We start from the raw sequence: 21,181 nt of genomic DNA on the forward strand, positions 1-21,181 counted from the left end.
GATAGTCTGATTCTAGGTGTTTATTGTCAAATGATATCCTGCAACATATATTGACATTTCAGTTAGTTTTGAAAAGCTATGTGTGTGTGCTTGTGTGGGGGGATATTTGTGTATGTGTGTGTGAGAGTATTTGTCAGTGTGTGAGAATGTGTTTTTATGGACTTTAGAAGAGGCTGGCCTCTTAAACTATATATCTGAGAATTAGCTGATTTTATTTATGATCTTTTAAATAACTAAAATATTTATTGGGATCTTAGATCACATAGTTTTTAGTTGTTCAGTCTGCATGTTACAGGGCTATTCCTAATATAAAAAAAAAAAGTGATCTCCATTTCACTTTTTTTTTTTAAATAAATTTCCACTTATAAATATACTGCAAAATTTGTTCAAATACTGCCTGTATACCTTTCACTCATATTCCCCAGATGTTAACGTTCTATCAGACTTTCTTATTATAAATTCTTTTTTTTTCTCTTTCTCAGTCTCTCTTTCTCACTTCACATACACATATACACGGCTATATATATACATATATATATTTACACATGTTGTTGTTAGGTGCCGTGGAGTTGGTTCCGACTCATAGTGACCCTACACACAACAGAACGAAACACTGCCCCGTCCTGAGCCAACCCCACAATCGTTGTCATGCTTGAGTTCACCGTTGCAGCCACTGTGTCAATCCACCTCGTTGAGGGTCTTCCTCCTTTCCACTGACCCTGTACTCTGCCAAGCATGATGTCCTTCTCCAGAGACTGATCCTTCCTGACAACATGTCCAAAGTATGTAAGACACCGTCTCGCCATCCTTCCTTCTAAGGAGCACTCTAGTTGTACTTCTTCTAAGACAGATTTGTTCTTTCTTTTGGCAGTTCATGGTATATTCAATATTCTTCGCCAACACCAGAATTCAAATGTGTCAATTCTTCTTTGGTCTTCCTTATTCATTGTCCAGCTTTCACATGTGTGTGATGCAATCGAAAATACCATGGCTTGGGTCAGGCGCACCTTAATCTTCAAGATGACGTCTTTGCTCTTCAACACTTTCAAGAGGTCCTTTGCAGCAGATTTACGCAATACAATGCGTCTTTTGATTTCTTGACTGCTGCTTCCATGGGTGCTGGTTGTGGATTTAAGTAAAATGAAATCCTTAACAACTTCAATCTTTTCTCCGATTATCATGATGTTGCTCATTGGTCTAGTTGTGAGGATGTTTGTTTTCTTTATGTTGAGGTTCAATCCATATGGAGAGCTGTGGTCTTTGATCTTCGTCAGTAAGTGCTTCAAGTCCTCTTCGCTTTCAGCAAGTGAGGTTGTGTCATCCGCATAACGCAGGTTGTTAGTGAGTCTTCCTCCAATCCGGATGCCCTGTTCTTCTTGTCAGTCAGTTTGTTCTACTGTGGGGGCTTGCATGTTCCTGTGATGCTGGAAGCTATGCCACCAGTATTTACATACCAGCAGGGTCTCCCATGGAGGACAGGTTTCATCTGAGCTTCCAGACTAACACAGACTATGAAGAAGGACCCGACAGCCTACTTCTGAAAAGCATTAACCAGTGAAAACCTTATGAATATTTACACTGACATACACATATATCACGTCATTTTTTTCTGAAATATTCCAGAGTAAATTTTAGATGTGGTGGCCTTTTACATTTAAATACTTCAGTTTGTGGTGGTGGAGCCAACATGGCATTATTGATTAAAGCACAATGCTGTCCTTCTGCAGCAAAGCCCTGAAAAAGTAAGTAAAACAAATACAAATATCAACTCTGGAACCCTAAGTATCAAATGAAGGAATAAAGAACTCAATCAAGCACTGAATGGAATAAGAAAATGACAAAGAACAGAGAATGGGGAGAGCTGTGGAGTGGCAGTCTCCCACCAGCTAATGCAGCACAGGTTCGCCATCTTGGACTACAGCCACCGGTGAATGCAGATAGGGAGTATGGGAAGACAACTTTGTGGAGCTCCCAACAGGAGACAGGCACCCAGTAACCAGGGATACACACTTTCCCACCCCCACTCTTCTTCTCTGTAGGAAGGCTCTGCCCACTTTCCAATGGGCCATGGTTGCTTGGTGGAAAGTCACCAGCTCACTCCCACCTTGGTCTGCCCCACCCCCACCTGCCAGCCCCTTCAGCACCATTTTTTTGTTGTTGTTTTGGTTTTTGTTATTGTTCTTTTAGCTTTTTGTTGTTGCTGCTGTTTCTTCTCTCTCTCCCTTCCTTTCTTTCCTTTCTCCTGCCCAGCTAGCCTTGTATGCTGTCCCCTCCCCTTCTTGATGGGCTGTGCCACATTGCTTGGCTAGGGAGCCAATGGCACACAACTACCCAGGTCTGCACTGCCTCTACTGGAAGGCTTCCTCAGTGCCTTTTTTTTTTTCCTTTTCTTTGCCAGTTCCTTCTCTCTATCTCCCTTCCTTCCTTTCCTTTCCTTAGCCCACCAAGCTCCATGAGCTGCCCCTGACCCTTTTCAATGGGCAGCATTGCACCACTTGGCTAGAGAGGCACTGGCACACAGCCTCCCTGGGTCCAGGCCACCCCGATGGCTAGCTTCTTTGGAACCATATTATTTTCTTTTTTTGTTTGTGTTTACCTTTGTTTCTTTTCTCTCTATCGATTTCTTCCTTTCCTTTCTCCTGTCCACCTGCCTGCATGTGCCATCCCCACCCTTTCTCAGGGGGCCTTGCTGCACTGCTTGACTGGGGGGCTACTGGCACTTGGCTTCCCCAGGTCTGTGCAACCCCCTCCAACCAGCTTGTTCAGTGCCAGATTTTTTGGTTTTTTTGCTTTGTTCTTCTTTTTTTCTGTTTCTTCTCTCACTGTCCTTTTCTTCCCTTCCTTTCTCCCACCTGCCTAGCCCTGTGCATTGCTCCTGCTCCTTTTGAAGGGGCTGTGCTACACTGCTTAGTTGGAGAGTCTTTGGTGTTTGGCCTTCCAGGTCTGCACCACTGACAGTTCGGCTCCCTGAGTGCCATTTTATTTATTGTTTGTTTGCTTTTCTTTTTTTGTTGTTGTTTCTTCTCTCTCTCTCCCTTCTCTTTCCTTTCCTTTCTCCCCTCCACCCCACACATAGCCACACGTGCTGCTCCCTTTTCTTGGTGAGGTGTGCTGTATTATTTGGTTAGAGAGCCTCTGACAAACGGCCCTCCTGAATCTGTGCCACCCCCATAGGCTGGCTCCCTCAGCTTCATATTTTTTTATCTTTCTTTACTTTCCCTTTTCCTTCTGCCTTCCACCTAGGCTGTTCATTGCCTCTGCCCCTTCCTGATGCGACATGCTGTGCCACCCAGTGAGAGTGACATCAGTTTGCTGCAATTGCAATTCTGCCCCAACCATAATGGCCAGCTCCCAAACTGCCATATTTTTTGTTGTTATTGTTGTTGGTTTCATCTTTCTCTTTTCCCTCTTTCCTTTCCTTTCTCCAGCCCACCTACTCCCTTGCACTGCCCACACCCCTTCTTGGCAGGCTGAGCTGCACTGTGTGGCTGGGGAGCCACAGGCACACAGTCTCACTGGGTCTGCTCTGCTACCATCCACCAATTCCTACCATGCTGCCATTTTATTTACTTTTTTCTTCATTTTCTTCTTCTTCTTCTTCTTTTTTTTTTTTACTTTTGTTTCTGTCTCTTCTTTCTATCAAGCACTTAGCTCTGCACATCACATCCTATCCCCTTCTTCCTATTTGCACCATGCAGAATGCCCCCAAGCAGCACCAACGTGGTCTTCCAGATCCTGCCTTGCACTGCCCCTGGCACTGCACTGTTGGCCCCAGTTTGTGCTGCAAACTACCCATCCCCGTCCCTCCCCCCAACTGGACCTGCCCTGCTGGACCATACCTGAGTGACAAGCCCTGCACACCTGGACAAGTTGGTGAGAGGTATTGTGCCCACAGGTGAGGATGCAATGAAACACTCCCAGCCTACCTGCTCAGACATACAAAATAAAACAAAAAATCAGGATGAAACAAACAAATCTACAATCAATAAACAAAGGAAATAATTTCTGAATGTCCCAGGGACAGGAGATAATATCAAAACATTAAAAAAAAAAAAAAAAAGGACAGGATGGGCCCAGAAAGCAACCAAAATAAAACATCAGATGAACTTCCAGTAGAAGAAAAGGCACTGGAACTACCTGAGAGGGAATTCAAAACTCTAATATTCAAGCTCTTCAAGAGATGAAGGAAAAAGTAGACAAAAATAGGGAAAAAAATTCTGGAAAATTCAGACAAAAATCAGGGAAAATACAGACAAAGCAATGCAATAATTTAGGAAGAGAATACAAGAACGAAATGTAAAAATAAAATCTAGAAATCATACAAAAACAGTAATTAGAAATCCATAGGATAAACAACAAGATTTCAGAAATGGACAGTGTGAGGGAAGAGTTTAGTAGCAAATTTGAAACAATGGAAGACAGGATCAGCAAAATTGAAGACAACTCCTTGGATATCACTTAGCTTGAGGAAAAATCTGAGAAAAGAATGAATAAAAATTAAGAAACCCTGAGAACAATGTGGCATACAATCAAAAGCAAAAATTTGTGCTTGATCAGAATTCCAAAACAAGAGGAGAAAATGGAAAACACAGAGAGGATCATTGAATATTTGCTGACAGATAGCTTCCCTAATATCACAAAAGACAAAAAGCCAACCATCCAAGAAGCTCAACAACCCCTATATAGGATCAGCCTTGAAAGAAAGTCACCAAGACATATTGTAACCACACTTACCAAAACAAAAGACAAAGAAAGAATCTTGAAAGCAGCTCGATAAAAATGAAAAGTTACATATGAAGGAGAAACAATAAGACTAAGTTCTGTTACTTGCCAGTAACCATGCAGGCAAGAAGGCAATGAGATGACACATATAAAACCTTGAAAGAAAAAAAAATTGCCAACCATGAATAATATATCATGCAAACCTCTTGCTCAAATATGATGGAGAAATTAGGACATTTCCAGGCAAACAGAAATTAAGGGAATATGTCAAAACCAAAGCAAACTTACAAGAATTGTTAAAAAGAATCCTTCGGTTAGAGAACCAACAACATCCAATAACAGCTTGAATCTTTGACACAAGACCACATCACACAGATCCCAACCTAGGTAATGAACCCTCAGTGATAAAACAAAACTAAAATTTTACAACAAGGAACCAGAGAGGTCAATCTGTAAATGACAACAATGTCAGAACAATAAAAGAGGAATAAATGGTGAAGGTATTGAACTTTCAAATGAAGAGGAAGTCAGGGTGATATCAAGTAATGAAAGACTGGTTCAGCCTTAGGAAGATAGGGATAAATTTCAAGACAACCACAAAGAAAGTTAACAAAAGTACTCATCAAAATAAAGAAGAAAAAGATAAATTCTCAGTAAACAAAATCTACAAAAATGAGAGATATGGATTAAAAAATCCACAAAAAAGGAATTCATCACAGAAGAGTAAGAGGAACAAAAAAAAATGTCAGCACCACAAAAAAGCACTGCAAAATGACAGCAATAAACCCCCACCTATCCAATAATCACACTGAGTGTAAATGGTTTAAATGCACCCATAAAGAGACAGAGAGTGAAAGAATGGATAAAAAAAAAAAAGACCCATCAATATGCTGTCTACAAGAGACACACCTTAGAAACAAAGACATAAGTATATTAAAAATTAAATGGTGGAAATAAAATATATCAAACAAACAGCAACCGAAAAAGAGCAGTAGCAGCAATACTAATTGCAGATAAATTAGGCTTTAAAACAAAATACACCATAAAAGACAAGGAGGGTATTATATGAGAATTAAAGGGGCAATCCACCACGAGGACATAGCCATAATAAATATCTATGCCACCATGACAGAGCTCCAAAATATATAAAACAAACTAATAGCACTGAAAAAAGAAATTGACGGTTCCACAATAATAGTAGGAAACTCCAACACACCACTCTTGGTAAAGGATGAAGTATCTAGAAAGAAACTCAACAAAGATACAGAAGATCTAAAGGCCACAATCAGTCAACTTGACCTCATAGGCATATGCAGAACACACCACCCTACATCAGCAAAGTACATGTTTTTTTCCAACACACAAGGAACATTCTCCAGAACAGACCATATCTTAGATCACAAAGCAACCCTAAACAAAAGCCAAAACACTGAGATAATACAAAGCATCTTCTCTGATCACAATACCATAAAAGTAGAAATTAAATAACAGAAAGAGCAAGGAAAAAAAAAAAAATCAAATACATGGAAACTGAATAACATCCTGCTTAAAAACCTCAGGGTAATAGAAGAAATCAAAGATGGAATTAAAAAAAATCTCTAGAATCAAAGGAGAACGAAAACACATCATACCAAAACTTTTGGGACACGGCAAAGGCAGAGCTCAGAGGCCAATTTATACCAATAGCTGCGCACATCAAAAAAGAAGAAAGGGATAAATTTGAAACATTAGCTACACAACTCAAACAAATAGAAAGAAGCCCACAGCCACCAGAACAAAGGAAATAATAAAATAAAGATTAGAGCAGAAATAAATGCAATAGAGAGTAGAAAAACAATAGAAGGATTAACAAAGCTGAAAGCTAGTTCTTTGAAAGAATCAACAAAATAGACAAGCCACCGGCCAGGCTGACAAAAAAACAAAAACAGAAGAGGGTGCAAATAACCCAAATAAGAAATCAAATGGAGAACATTACAACAGGCCCAACTGAAATAAAAAGGATCATAATAGCGTACTAAGAAAAACTACACTCCAACAAATTTGAAAACCTAGAGGAAATAAGCAAATTTCTAGAAACATACTACCTTCCCAAATTATTGCAAACAGAAGCTGAAAATCTGAACAGACCCCTAACGAGAGAAGAAATTGAAAAGGTAATAACAAAAACTCCCAACAAAAAAATGCCCTGGCCCAGATGGCTTCACTGGAGAATTCTACCAAACATTCAGAAAAGAGCCTGAACCAGTACTGCTCAAAGTATTACAGAATATAGAAAAGAAAGGGATACTTCTGAATTCATTCTATGAAGCTATCATAATCCTGATACCAAAACCAGGCAAAGACACCACAAAAAAAAGAAAAAAAGAAAATTACAGACTAATATCTCTCATGAGTATAGATGCAAACATTCTCAACAAAATTCTAGCCAATAAAATTTAGCATCATATAAAAAAAAAAACACAAAAAAGTGGGATTCATACCAGGGATGCAAGGATGGTTTAACATTAGAAAATTTATCAATGTAATCTACCACATAAATAAAACAAAAGAATCACATGATCTTCTCAATCAACACAGAAAAGGCATGTGATAAAGTCTAGCACCCATTCTTGATAAAAACTCCAAATAAAATAGGTACAGAAGAGTTATTTCTCAACATAATAGAGTGCATCTATACAAAACCATCTTTGGCCTTAGTGATTGGTGCATAAATTTGAATAACAGTCGTATTTACTGGCCTTACTTGTAGGTGTACGGATATTATCCTATCACTGACGGCATTGTACTTCGAGATAAACCTTGAAATGTTCTTTTTGATGATGAATGCAACACCATTTCTCTTCAAGTTGTCATTGCTGGCATAATAGGCTGCATGATTGTTTCTTCTTTCACTTATAATTTACTTGAGGTGTGGACATGGAACCTTATAGTTTGTATGTATAAATATATATTTATATATATAAGTGAGGTAAAAGTCACATGACATAAAATTAACCATTTTAAATAGAACTATTCGGTGGCATTTAGGACATTCACAATGTTGTGCAACCACCACCTCTGCTTTAATACAGCCCTTCTAGCCATGGTCTTGTAACTCCCACAAAATGACTGGGTGGGACAATGCAAATAAGGTGCTTGTGGCCCACAAGCGGATTGGACAGTTTTGCTAATGCAAATAAGGTACATGGAAATCTTGCAGGGGTGGGGCTATGAAAATAAGGTGCATGGAACCCTTGTAGGGAATTGGTCAGTTTTTCCATCCTGCTAGGCTTAAAAGGGAGCCAAATTCAGAGGTTGGAGGAGGACCTCACTACCATCAAGAAGAAAAACTGGAAGTGGACCACGTCCTTTGGACTCAAGGTCCCTGAGCTAAGAAGCCCCTAGACCCAAGAAACAGAGAAAACTGTATCACTGAAGATGGTGTGAGACAGCAACAGCACAGGCCTGGCAGGCTAGGCTTGCCAACCTAGAGTGAAAGATCAGGACCTTTGAGCAGAAGGCTTCCTGACGGAGTAGGGTGCCTCCAGCCACTTATTGGTGGAACTAAGAGCTTTATAACCCTTGCCTGAGCAGGGCAGAGGCCAGGCCAAGAGTGAGGGCTGAGGGCTGAGAGACAGGTCTGTCTGTGGGCATGGCTGAGAAGAAGCAGTCCTGATCAAAGAACTTTATACTGAGTTGCTTCTGCTACTTTCAGGTTGATCATGATCCTGAATTTAACCTGATACTTCCCTAATAAACTCTGTATCAGGACTATGGTCTGTGAGTTCTGTGTGGCCATTGCAACAAATTACCAAACCCAGAAGAGAAACAGAGAGTGCCATGGAGGGGATGGCTGGTGTCAGACTTAGTAAGAAGGTTGGAGGGCAGGGGCATATCTGACCTCCACCTCACAGGAATCAGCCTTAGGCTGATGCTGATCTTGATTACCCTCCTCCCTCCTGAAGTCAGGCAAGGAGGTCTGACACCTCATTATCTTTACAACCTCTATCTACTTCTAAAACATTTCTATCACCCTAAACAGAAACCCATATCCATTAAGCAATTATTTCCCATCACCAACTCTCTTGGAAACCCTGGTGGCATAGTGGTTAAGGGCTACGGCCAATAACCAAAGGGTCGGCAGTTCGAATCCGCCAGGCGCTCCTTGGAAACTCTGTGGGGCAGTTCTACTCTGTCCTATAGGGTTGCTATGAGTCGGAATCGACTCAATGGCACCGGTTTTTTTTTTTTTTTTTTTTTTTTTTACCACCTTTCTTAGCACCAGTAACCACCAACTGGCTTTCTATCTCTATGAATTTGCCTGTTTTGGATGTTTTTTATAAACAGAATCATACAATATGTGAATTTTTGTGTCTGGGTTCCTTCACTTAGCAGAATGTATTTGAGACTTAGCCACTTCGTAGCATGTATAACTGTTTCATTGCTTTTTATGGCTCAATAATATCCCATCATGTATATACCACAATTTTTTTATCCATTCATCCATTGATGGGCGTTCGGGCCCTTGCCACCTTTGGGTATGAACATGAGTGTACATGTGTTTTTTGAGCACCAGTTTTCAGTTCTTTTGCATATGTACATAGGAGTGGAATAGCTGGGTCATATGATAAGTTTATGTTTAACTTTTTGTGGACCCACCAAACTTCCTATAGTGGCTGAACCATTTTGAATTTTCGCTAACAATGCGTGAGTATTCCAATGTATCTACATCCTTGCCATCACTTCACCTGTTATTTTCTGAATGGTTGATTATAGTCATCTTAGTGAGTGTGACGTGACACCTCATTGTGGTTTTGATTTCCATTTCCTCAGTCATTAATGATGTTGAGCATCTTCATATGTTTGTTGGCCGCTTGTATGTCTTCTCTCGTGAAACGTCTATTTAAGTCCTTTGTCTATTGTTAAATTTGTTTGTTTGTTTACTGTTGAGTTGTAGGAGTTCTTCATGTTTCTGGGTATTAGACCCTTTCAGATGTACAGTTTAAAGGTATTGTCTTCCTGTTCTGTATGTTGTCTTCTCATTTTCTTGATACTGTCCTTTGAAGCACAAAAGTTTTTAATATTAATAAAGTTCAATTTATTTTTTCTTTAGATGACTGTGCTTTTGTGTTATCTTAAAAAAAATCATTGTCTAATCCAAGGTTATTAGTTACCCCTATGTTTTCTTCTAGCAGTTTTTGCTCTGATATTTGGTCATTGATCCATTTTGAATTATTTTTTGTATATAGTGTGTGGTAGGGGTCTAAATAATTTGTGTGGTTTTATTCGCTTTTCTTGTTCAGTCTTATTTTTGAAGGATATAAGAAGATGCAGATTTAGGCAGCCATCATTGTTCTTAGGTCCTCAGAAATATTTTCCGTCTCACTTTTAAGCACTACTTGTGACTAACCACTGAACGCTAGTTTATCATATTATTTTCCCTCTTCCATTTTATTGAATTCTTAATACCTATGTGTATATCTCAATATAGATGTCAACTTATATATATTTAAATGATTATTTCACTTAATATATAATATATTTACACACGAGATCTGTTTAAGTTGTTTAGTAAATGATATGGTCCTGAGAATCAAGAGAATGGATCTAGTTATTTTGTATCTTACCACAGTCTAGCCTTAGGCACTAAGGGAGCTCTCTTTGCAAAGTCAAACTGACATTTCCTTCCTATTCTTTATTGTGTACTCAGAAAACCACAAATGAGATCTCCTTACAGTCACGAATAGCAAGGAAATACCACTTTTCCCATGTATAAACCTGGTTTCTAGGCTCTTTCTGAACTTTCTGTGTCACCTTGGCCCTTAGGAGTCAATTGTCAGTTCTGCTTTCCTGTGTTATGCTCAACACAAGACCTTTCACACAGTAAGGAGATGGAAACCAGGCTAAACAAGCCCTCTTGGGCTTTGAGAAGAGGGTGGGCATCCATGTTTAAAATTTATTTTATCAAGCTCAGTGATGATGTGAAAAAACAAACTTAGAGGTACAGAAAACAGAATAGTAACTTTCAAAAAAGCTGATAATAAAACCTCTAAGACAGGACATTGTTTAAAAAAGATAAGAACCTTATTTTTAATGTAAATGCTCTATTCTAGATCTTATTAATAGGTAAAAATGAGAAAACTAGAACTATATAATTTTATCTAGAAGAAATCTTTAAGGGCATATTTTCCAACTCTAACACCACATGTAAGGAAATGATGATGACAAACATTATACAAATAGAAACCACAGATGACTGAGGACATACGTGCCAGGAACTATGCTAAGTACTTTGCATAAATTATATTTATTATTCTTCCTGACAACACACTGGAATGCATTGTGGTGGGTATTATTGTTTCTTTATTTAGTATTAATTTTCCTCTACCCCCTGTCTAATAGAATTGTCCATGTATTTTGGATGACTCTGTGGTAGATCTGTTGTTGTTAGGCGCCCTTGAGTTGGTTTCAACTCATAGCAACCCTACATACCACAGAACAAAACACTGCCTGGTCCTGGGTCATGCTCACAATTATTGTAATGCTTGAGCCCATTGTTGCAACCACTGTGCCAATCCATCTTGTTGAAGAGCCTGCCTCTTTTTCCTTGACCCTCTGCTTTACCAAATATGATATCCTTCTCCAGGGAGTGATACCTCCAGACAACATGTCCAAAGTATGTAAGATGCAGTTTCACCATCCTTGCTTCCAAGAAGAATTCTGGTTGTACTTCTTCTAAGACAGATTTGTTCTTCCTTTTGTCAGTGCATGGCATATTCAATATTCTTCACCAACACCTCAATTCAAAGGCGTCAATTCTTCTTCAGTCTTCCTTATTCATTGTCCAGCTTTTGCATGGATGTGATGTGACTGAAAATACCATGGCTTGGGTCAGGCATACCTTAGTCCTCAAGGTGACATCTTTGCTTTTCAACACCTTAAAGTGTCTTTTACAGCACATTCGACCAGTGCAATGCATTTTTTGATTTCTTGACTGTTGCTTCCATAGCTGTTGATTGTGGATTTAAGTAAAATGAAATCCTTGACAACTTCAATCTTTTTCTCATTTATCATGATGTTACTTATTGGTCCAGTTGTGAGGATTTTTGTTTTCTTTATATTGAGGTGTAATCCACACTGAAGGCTATGGTCTTTGATCTTCATCAGCAAGTGCTTCAAGTCATCTTCACTTTCACCAAGCAACGTTGTGTCATCCGCATAATGCAAGTTGGTAAATAGTCTTCCTCCAATCATGATGCCCTGTTCTTCTTCATACAGTCCAGCTTCATGGATTATTTCCTCAGCATACAGATTAAGTATGGTGAAAGAATATGACCCCAATGCACAGCTTTTCTGACTTAAAACACAAAGTATCTCCTTGTTCTGTCTGAACAACTGCCTCTTGAGCTATGTACAGGTTCCTCATGAGCATAATTAAGTGTTCTGGAATTCCCATTCTTCCAATGTTATCCATGATTTGTTATAATCCACACAGTCGAATGCCTTTGCATAGTCAATAAAACACAGGTAAACATCTTTCTGGTATTCTCTACTTTCAGCCAGGATCCATCTGACATCAGCAATGATATCCCTGGTTCCACTTCCTCTTCTGAAACTGGCACGAATTTCCGGCAGTTCCCTGTCAATGTACTGCTGCAGGTGTTTTTGAATGATCTTCAGCAAAATTTTACTTGTGTATGATATTAATGATATCGTTAGATAATTTCCACATTCAGTTGGATTACCTTTCTTGGGAATAGGCATAAATATGGATCTCTTCCAGCTGGCTGGCCAGGAAGCTGTCTTCCAAATTTCTTGGCATGGATGAGTGAGCACTTCCAGTGCCGCATCCGTTTGTGGAAACATCTCAATTGATATTCCATTAGTTCCTGGATTCGTGTTTTTCACCAATGCCTTAAGTGCAGCTTGAACTTGTTCCTTCAGTACCATTGGCTCGTGATCATATGTTACCTCTTGAAATGGCTGAACATCGACTAATTCTTTTTGGTATAATCACTCTGTGTATTCTTTCCATCTTCTTTTGACACTTCCTGCATCGTTTAATATTTTCCCCATAGAATCCTACACTATTGCAACTCAAGGTTTGAATTTTTTCTTCAGTTCTTTCAGCTTGAGAAATGCTGAGCATGTTCTTGCCTTTTGGCTTTCCATTTCCAGCTGTTTGCACATGTCATTATAATACTTTACTTTGTCTTCTTGAGTCATCCTTTGAAATCTTCTGTTCAGTTCTTTTACTTCATCATTTCTTCCTTTTGGTTTAACTGCTCGAAGTTCAAGAGCAAGTTTCAGAGTCTCTTCTGACACCCATTTTGGTCTTTTCTTTTTCTCTTTCCTGTCTTCTTAGTGACCTTTTGCTTTCTTCAAGTATGATGCCATTCCACAACTTGTTTGGTCTTGTGTCATTAGTATTCAATGCATCAATTCTATTCTTGAGATGGTCTCTAAATTCAGGTGGGATATAATTAAGATCATACTTTGGCCCTTGTCGACTTGTCCTAATTTTCTTCACTTTCAACTTGAACTTGCATAGGAGCAATTGATGGTCTGTTCTGCAGTCAGCCCCTGGCCTTGTTCCGACTGATGATATTGAGCTTTTTTCATCGTCTCTTTCCACAGACGTAGTAGATTTTATTCCTGTGTATTCCATCTGGTGAGGTCCATGTGTATAGTCGCCGTTTACGTTGGTGCAAGAATGTATTTGCAATGAAGGAGTCATTAATCTTGCAAAATTCTATCATGTAATCTCTCCAGCATCATTTCTATCACCAAGGCAGTATCTTCCAACTACAGATCCTTCTTCTTTGTTTCCACATTTCACATTCCAGTCACCAGTAATTATCAATGCATCCTGAATGCAAGTTTGATCAATTTCAGCCTGCAGAAACTGGTAAAAATCTTCAATTTCTTCATCTTTGGCCTTAGTGGCTGGTGTGTAAATTTTAATAATAGTCGTATTAGCTGGCCTTCCTTGTAGGCATATGGATATTATCCTATCATTGACAGCATTGTACTTCAGGATAGATCTTAAAATGTTCTTTTCGATGAAGGCAACACAATTCTGCTTCAAGTTGTCATTCCTGGCATAGCAGACCATATGATTGTCAGATTCAAAATGGCCAATACCAGTCTACTTCACCTCACCATTGACTAGGATATCAATGTTTATGTACTCCATCTCATTTTTGGTGATTTCCAATTTTTCTAGATTTATACTTCTTACTTTCCAAGTTCCAATTATTAATGGATGTTTGCAGCTGTTTCTTCTAATTTTGAATCATACCACATCAATAAATGAAGGTCCTGAAATCTTTACTCCATCCATGTCATTAAGGTTGACTCTAATTTGAGAGGGCAGCTCTTCCTCAGTTGTCTTTTGAGTGCCTTCCAACCTGGGGGCTCATCTTTCTGCGCTATGTCAGACAGTTTTATGCTGCTATTCATAAGGTTTTCACTGGCTAATTCTTTTCAGAAGTAGACTGCAGGGTCCTTCGTCTTAGGCTTAGTCTGGAAGCTCACCTGAAACCTGTTCACCATAGGTGATCCTGCTGGTATCCAAATACTGGTGGCATAGCTTCCAGCATCACAACAACATGCAAGTCCCCACAGTATGACAAACTGAAAGACACATGGCAGTAGATACTTCTAGTATGCATCAACATCCATATGATCCTATTATTTCCAAATCTCTTGTTGGGTTGGCCATCTGAGGAATGCTGGCAAGTGGAAAGTGAGTGTAAGAGATGTACCACTTCTAGGCTCAGGGAGGGGTTCAGTTTAGTACCTAGTGTGCTTTTTCTACATTTATGATCTTTCCCTCATCTGCTAGCTGGGTGAAGTCAAGTCAACCTGGAATTTACAAGTCGGTGGATTCACAAGATTGTGGCTTCTTAAGATTAGAATCAATGCTTAAGGGACAGTTAGTAGACCTTCATTGAAATGAGTAGGAAATGAACTAATCATTTTAAGCCCCGACTTTTTGGCGTTGACTGGTTACTGTGGCATAATCTAGTCTATCCTGACTAATAGAAAATTCAATACTAAGAGTGGTATTCGGTCATACACAACAACAAAATAAAACCTGGGACTATGTAGCATTGAGTTATGAGTCAGGTAGCATCCAGTAAGAAAACTGATGTTTGAGCCTGGAAAGTTAGAGATCATGTCATGCAGAGGTAAAAAGTTTTGCAAAACAGACTCCTGCTATAAAGAGAAAAATAGGCCAAACATACTCTAGGGTAATAGGTTGGAAAACAAACTGCTAACAGTGCATGCTAACTACAAGTGGCAGCACTGGACAAGCTAGTGCATGATTTAAAAAAATGAGATTAGGAAATAATTGGCTGGTTTGTAAGCAGAAGAGAAAAAGGATAAACAGAGGCCAGAAATTCAGATCTTTATAAGATTGAAAAATCTTATTTCTTCTATACACAAAATAATAGTTGTAGGTTTAAGGAAGACACTTAGAAATCAAGGCCAAGTAAAACTCTTCAGTTAATTAAAGTAACAAGGTAGAACTTATCAATGAATAAGTGAGTACAGGGCAAAGATCAGGGTAAGGCTATGGTCTGACCATCTACTGTTCTAGATAATCTCAAGACCACCAAAAAACCAAACCCGTTGCCATCAAGTCGATTCCAACTCATGGCAACCCTATAGGACAGAGTAGAACTACCCCATAAGGTTTCCAAGGAAAGCCTGGTGGAATTGAACTGCCGACCTTTTGGTTAGCAGCTGTATGTACCTCTTAACCACTACTCTGCCAGCGTTTCTGGTTTCAGGACAGTAGCTCTTAAATTGAAAAAGGGGAGGGGAGTTCAGAGTTTAGGAAACAAAATCAGTCAGATCTAGAATTCTATGAGAAAAATAACTTTGCTTGTGATAACTGCCCATGGAAGTAGACAGAGCCCTACTATGTTTTTGAGGTGATTATATTGGGAAAACAAAGCAAAGAAAGTAAAATGTACCACCAGAAGAGGCTGTGATGTTTAAGTCTTAATATGACTCTTGGGTCAACAAACTTTCATTAGCAGGAGACAGGCTTTAAAGACTGTGAAGCCCTCAAAGAGGAGATGCTTCACAAAGTCCAGTGTCGAGATGCCTAAAGAAGCCAAAAGGAAAGGCAGAATATTCCAGAGAGCAGAGCCAGAAACTCTAATGAATAATAGACAGGGGAATTACTCCCAGAAAGTGATGTAGGATCTAATCAAAGAACTTTCTCTACCACCTGGGCAGGGAAATTCCACAATGCCAGGGCTTCAAGATTTCAGAATCTAGCTAATAACAATGTCTGCTACATTTCCCTTTCTTCTCTTTCCTACATGGGAGTAGATACTGTGATTAGCCTGTCCTGGTTCATTGTACATTGAATGTGTATGTGGGAAAATAATCTTTTCTTTGAGTTTATACAGAAGCCCATGTACCACTTGGATTTTGTGATAGATGCAGGAAATGAAGAGGTTTAGGGCTGTGTCTCTTGAGAAGGGGATGAGTATGTTCTATATGTGGCTAGAAGAAAGGGATTTTCAAAGACCAGATCAAAAGCTGTTAGTGCTCAACAATATCATGTATCCCTCTAGATTTCTAGCCTTCCTTACATGTAGATTTGTCTATGATTTGGACTGGCAAATGGAATGTGGATGGAAATGATGCTAGTTTAAGTGTCCAGTGCCTTCCCAGTCTCTTCCCCTTGTGTGCTGGCAAGATGACTCAGGGAGACGTTGAACCTATAAAATGAAGTAATTTGGAATTCCAATTCACAGTTTGGAGGAGAGTATCTTGACCAACATGTGATTTGAACAAAGGAATTAACTTTCATTATGTTAAGCTCCTAAGATTTCAGCATATAGTACCATGGCAGAGCCCAATCTATCTTGATTACTATAAATTCTGAATATAATGCCAGGTCAAAGGGTGGGACCCTGTTAACATTCCATCTTTGTGACCCTAGTCATTTGCTGAAGATTGTCGTGTGGTCTTGCTTGGAATGCAGAACATAGGCTTTGCCTCTCTTCTGGGTGGTGAACTGTGGGTAGGTGACTCCTAAAACAGCTGTAACCTTTTTGTAACCATAAATGAAGACAAACTTCAAGTAACCTGTAGTGAGAGACAGTAGAGAGAAAAAATGGAATTGGATTCTTTGTGGCATCACTGAGCTACAGAATCAAACCGTTATGTTCTTCAAAACACAGAAGCCACCCAAGCATGTTTATTTGTTTAAGCCAGCTAAGGAGGATTTTCTATTACTTGCAACGGAAGAAATCTTAGTAAATATGTACTGCAATCATCTCTATTTTAATGATGAGGAGATTAAGGAACAGAAACTTGAACAGAGAGATAAGCTGAATTTCCTGATATCATACAGCTGGTAAGTAGTTATACTAGGAAGTGAACCCCAAACTGTCCAACTCCAAATCCCACCACTAGGTGTTTTGGTGTTGTTTCTCACTCTGATATTCTGACAATCTGTCATTTAGTATCAGAGGCAAAACACAACTAGAAAACATAATCCCTGTCTCCCGAGATACTATTTTTCTCAAACTATTGATTTATTTTCAGCAAGCCAAATTAGAAAATTGATTCCTCTTTTCAAGTTCCAATCATAAGAGAGGGGCCTCTATTATCCTTGAAGGAGTGCAGCCATAATAACAAGGCCCTGTGATTACTGGATTTGAGTTCACTGTCCCTGCTCAAGAGGAGCTATAGAGAATGGAACATGTGGTAGAATCAGTAAATGCAATATCCCAAAACAACCGTAAGCTGTGTCTGATGAACATCTGAGCAATGATGTTTTTTGCCAGGTTGGGGGAGAGTACATAGGTATGGCGTTTCATAAAAAATTAGTAACCAAAGTCTTCAGGTCAGTATGTTAAACAAAAAACATATCTTTTCTTTCTAGAGTATGGAGCAGATGCGATGTGCTTGAAAGAATATGTGTGTCTGTGACAGCCTGTGGATGTTTGGTATGAGAATGATAGAGATATGTGTTTTCCGATGGTAGTTGGGAATCTTAGAATCTAAGGAGGGAATAAGAGACATACAGGAAGTAAAAGAAAAAAAAAAGATAAAATGAACTAAGCAAATACCTTGTTAAACACTGGATTTTAGAAGCCCAGTATTCGCAAGATTCATATGTCAAAAGCTTCCAAAGCACGACAGATATTTTTGCTCTTGAAAGACACAAATTTTTATTTCTTCTATAATTGTAAAGGAAAACTCAACCTTCAAAATGAAAACAAACAAAAATCATACTCCCAAACTCTTTTGCCTCCCGTCAATTTTAATAATAAAACCCCAAAATCAAACCCATTGCTGTCAAGTCAATCCCAACTCATGGTGACCCTATAGGACAGAGTAGAACTGCCCCATAGGGTTTCCAAGGGAGTGGCTGGTGGATTCAAACTGCTGACCTTTCAGTTAGCAGCCAAATTCTTAACCACTGTGCCATCAGGGCTTCATTTTAATAATACCCTCCTTAATTTTTGGTATTCATTCTCCCTTAAAATGCCATAGAAATAAAAAAGTACGTGGGAGCACTTTTCAGATGCTGCATATTTACAAAACAACATATAAGCAGAACAAGTTCATACAGTGCAATGGAGTTGCTTGGAGTTGTTTACTGTTTTATGTTCAGATGAACACAACTGAGCCACTCCAAAAAAGCACCGGGCCCACGGCAAGTCCTCTGCAGACCTGTTCCACTTTTAAATCACACACATACACACGCACGAACACACACACTATTCAAAACAGCACTGTGCTTTCACTCAGTCAGGAATGATTTTTTTTTTTTAATCAACTAGATTAGCTGCCAGGTCTATTTAATGGCCTCTAGTAGCTCTTTTTTTTTTTTTTTTTTTTAGTAGCTCTATTGTAACCTGCCTCTAAGGACTGCCCAAGAATTAGGATTGGATTCTCAACTCTAAGGCTGGAAAGGGCTAGAGCTGTGTCCTATGATAACAGTTGCGGTAAATGCCTTCTTTCTATATCTCTGAGCACTCTTAGAAAGAGTCTATCGATTGCCTGAATAAGCCTTTGTGAACTCAGTGATGATAGGAAAGATGACTAGAGGGAATAGAGGACAAGATGATGGACCAAACCTCAGGGTACAAGAAGGCAAACACAGCTCTTTACTTTGCTAAGTTACAGCCATTACAAAAGGAAGACGTTAATATATCTGGGCAAGTTTGGTCATATCCTTTCCATAAAGAATAGCATCATTTAGAAGTTTTCCTAAGTGCACCCTAAGTCAGTGCCTTTAGTGACTCTTAAGGGTGTCAGAGAGACCGGGTGCTAATCTGAAAGCTTTTCTGTTGTTGTGCCATCAGCATAGGCTGGGTGTCAGAAAACTACTGTCCATGGGCCAAACCCATCCCATACCTATTTTGTATTAAGAATGTCTATGGGTTTAAAAGGTTGGAAAAAAAATTAAAAAAAGAGTCATATTTCATTACATATTAAAATTACATGAAATTCAAATTTCAGTATCCACAAATAAAATTTTATTGGGACACAGCCACGTCCATTCATTTACATGTCTCTGGCTGCTTTCGCGCTATAGTAGTTGTAACAAGACCATATTGCCCCCAAAGCCTACAGTATTGACTCTCTGGTAATTACAGATCCCTGGCAGAGACCATGCAAGGTAACCTTCTAGGAGGAAGTTAAGTAGTAAGAGAGAATGTCAGGCATGTTTGAAATCCTGAGGAAAGTCCCCCCTGAGTTTATCTGGAACACCTAGAAGGACAATTTAGCATTTCCCTTAGATGACGATGCAAATTTTTAGTACCCAAACCAAAACCAAACCCATTGCTGTCAAGTTTATTCCAACTCATAGCGACCAAATGATACTAATTTGGGAAACTATACTCATCCATTGCCATTCGCTCATTTACCACACTTTATTAAGCACCTTCTGCATATGAAAGATACTGTGTTGGTGACCGGGGTACAGTAGGGTTTAAGACAGACATGGCTCTGCTGTTGTGGAAGTAATAATCTCCTGAATCTGTCAAACATACTTTTTCTAAAATAGTTGTTTTTCTTCTCAAAGCATACTTGAATAGCACTCTGAATTAAGCATACAACTTCACTCTTTGCGTTTTTAAATAGAGAGTTGAATTTACCACACACGGACTTCTCGTTTGTACTTGCAAAAAAATTCCCCTAGGCAGTTTTCCATAAAATACATCTTTGGTTTTCTGCTTTGCCCAGTGCAATGATGTTAACCTACCTTTGTATAGCCATCTTTTGTTTAGAAAGAACTATTATACTTGCCAAGCCATTTGTGCTTGGATTTAGGTACAAATATGCTTACATTTTAGAGATGAGTAAGTCGAGGTTGGGTGCTCTGCTAGTGACCAAACAGGGCTCCAAAACAGGTTCACTAATTCCAAACTCAATGTTTCTTTCTTTGGCAACTGGAAAATCATGTATTTCCTATTTCACCTTCACTTATCATCTTAGTTAAGAATGGAAGCAACAAGAGTGACAAGACCTTAAGCAAACCCAAGAAAAAAGTAGTTTTGAGAACTATTAACTGTTGCTGTTCACTGGGAAAATATAACTTATCTGAGTGATTGACCCCAATCTAGACACATCAATAATTCACTTTCAGGGTTTGAAAATTATATATATATTTTAATTTGTTTTGTATAACCAAAGGGAATAATACGAAGTGGTATAATAAAAAAGTGAACTCAATTTTTCTTCTGAAGACCTGGCCTCTAGTTCTGCTCCACCACTGCCTAGGTCTATGTCCTTCACTCTGCCTAAATCACTTCAAATCTCTGAGCCTGTTTTCCATCTGTAAAATGTAAGCGTGGAATCAGTTCAATTGTTAAATTCTTTCAAGGTCTAACACTGTGAAGTTACATAAATTCTTTTTTAGTACACCCAGCCCTCATTTATGGACATGGTTAGGTTCCAAAGACAGGGTCATTACGTGGAAATTGGCATTATGCAAAAATGGAGGATGACCACATCATTACATGACTGCCAAACCACTCAGAATCATAGGACAGCCAAGCTGGCACATAACCTTAACCATCGTCAGTATTACTCTCGCCTCATGCCTCAGCATTCATTGCTGCCAGATGTATGTTGTTAATGCTCAAATTAGTCAGGTAATAATTTTTTACTATCATCATAAATTTGAAATGTTGAGTAATAAGATAGTCTATAAGTGAGAAGTAGTTGTACTTGCAGATTAGTTATAATTTTTATCAAAATTTTAACTTAGCCCAAGTATCATATTTAAATAATGGTAGTTCTTTTTAGATTAATACTAAATATAAAGTGTATAATTTCCCTAAAGAAAACCTCATTATACAAAGAAGAAAAAATTTCCTGATCCTGATTTAGTTATTATTCTAACTTTAATAAAATGAGTGAAAATGTAGTAGAATCCTATTGCTTCAATTCCCACTTTCTTCTTGGAGTGGTACTTTAACCATCAGCCCAC

This window comes from Loxodonta africana, chromosome 15 (genome assembly GCF_030014295.1).
Source record: "Loxodonta africana isolate mLoxAfr1 chromosome 15, mLoxAfr1.hap2, whole genome shotgun sequence".
NCBI lineage: Eukaryota > Metazoa > Chordata > Mammalia > Proboscidea > Elephantidae > Loxodonta > Loxodonta africana.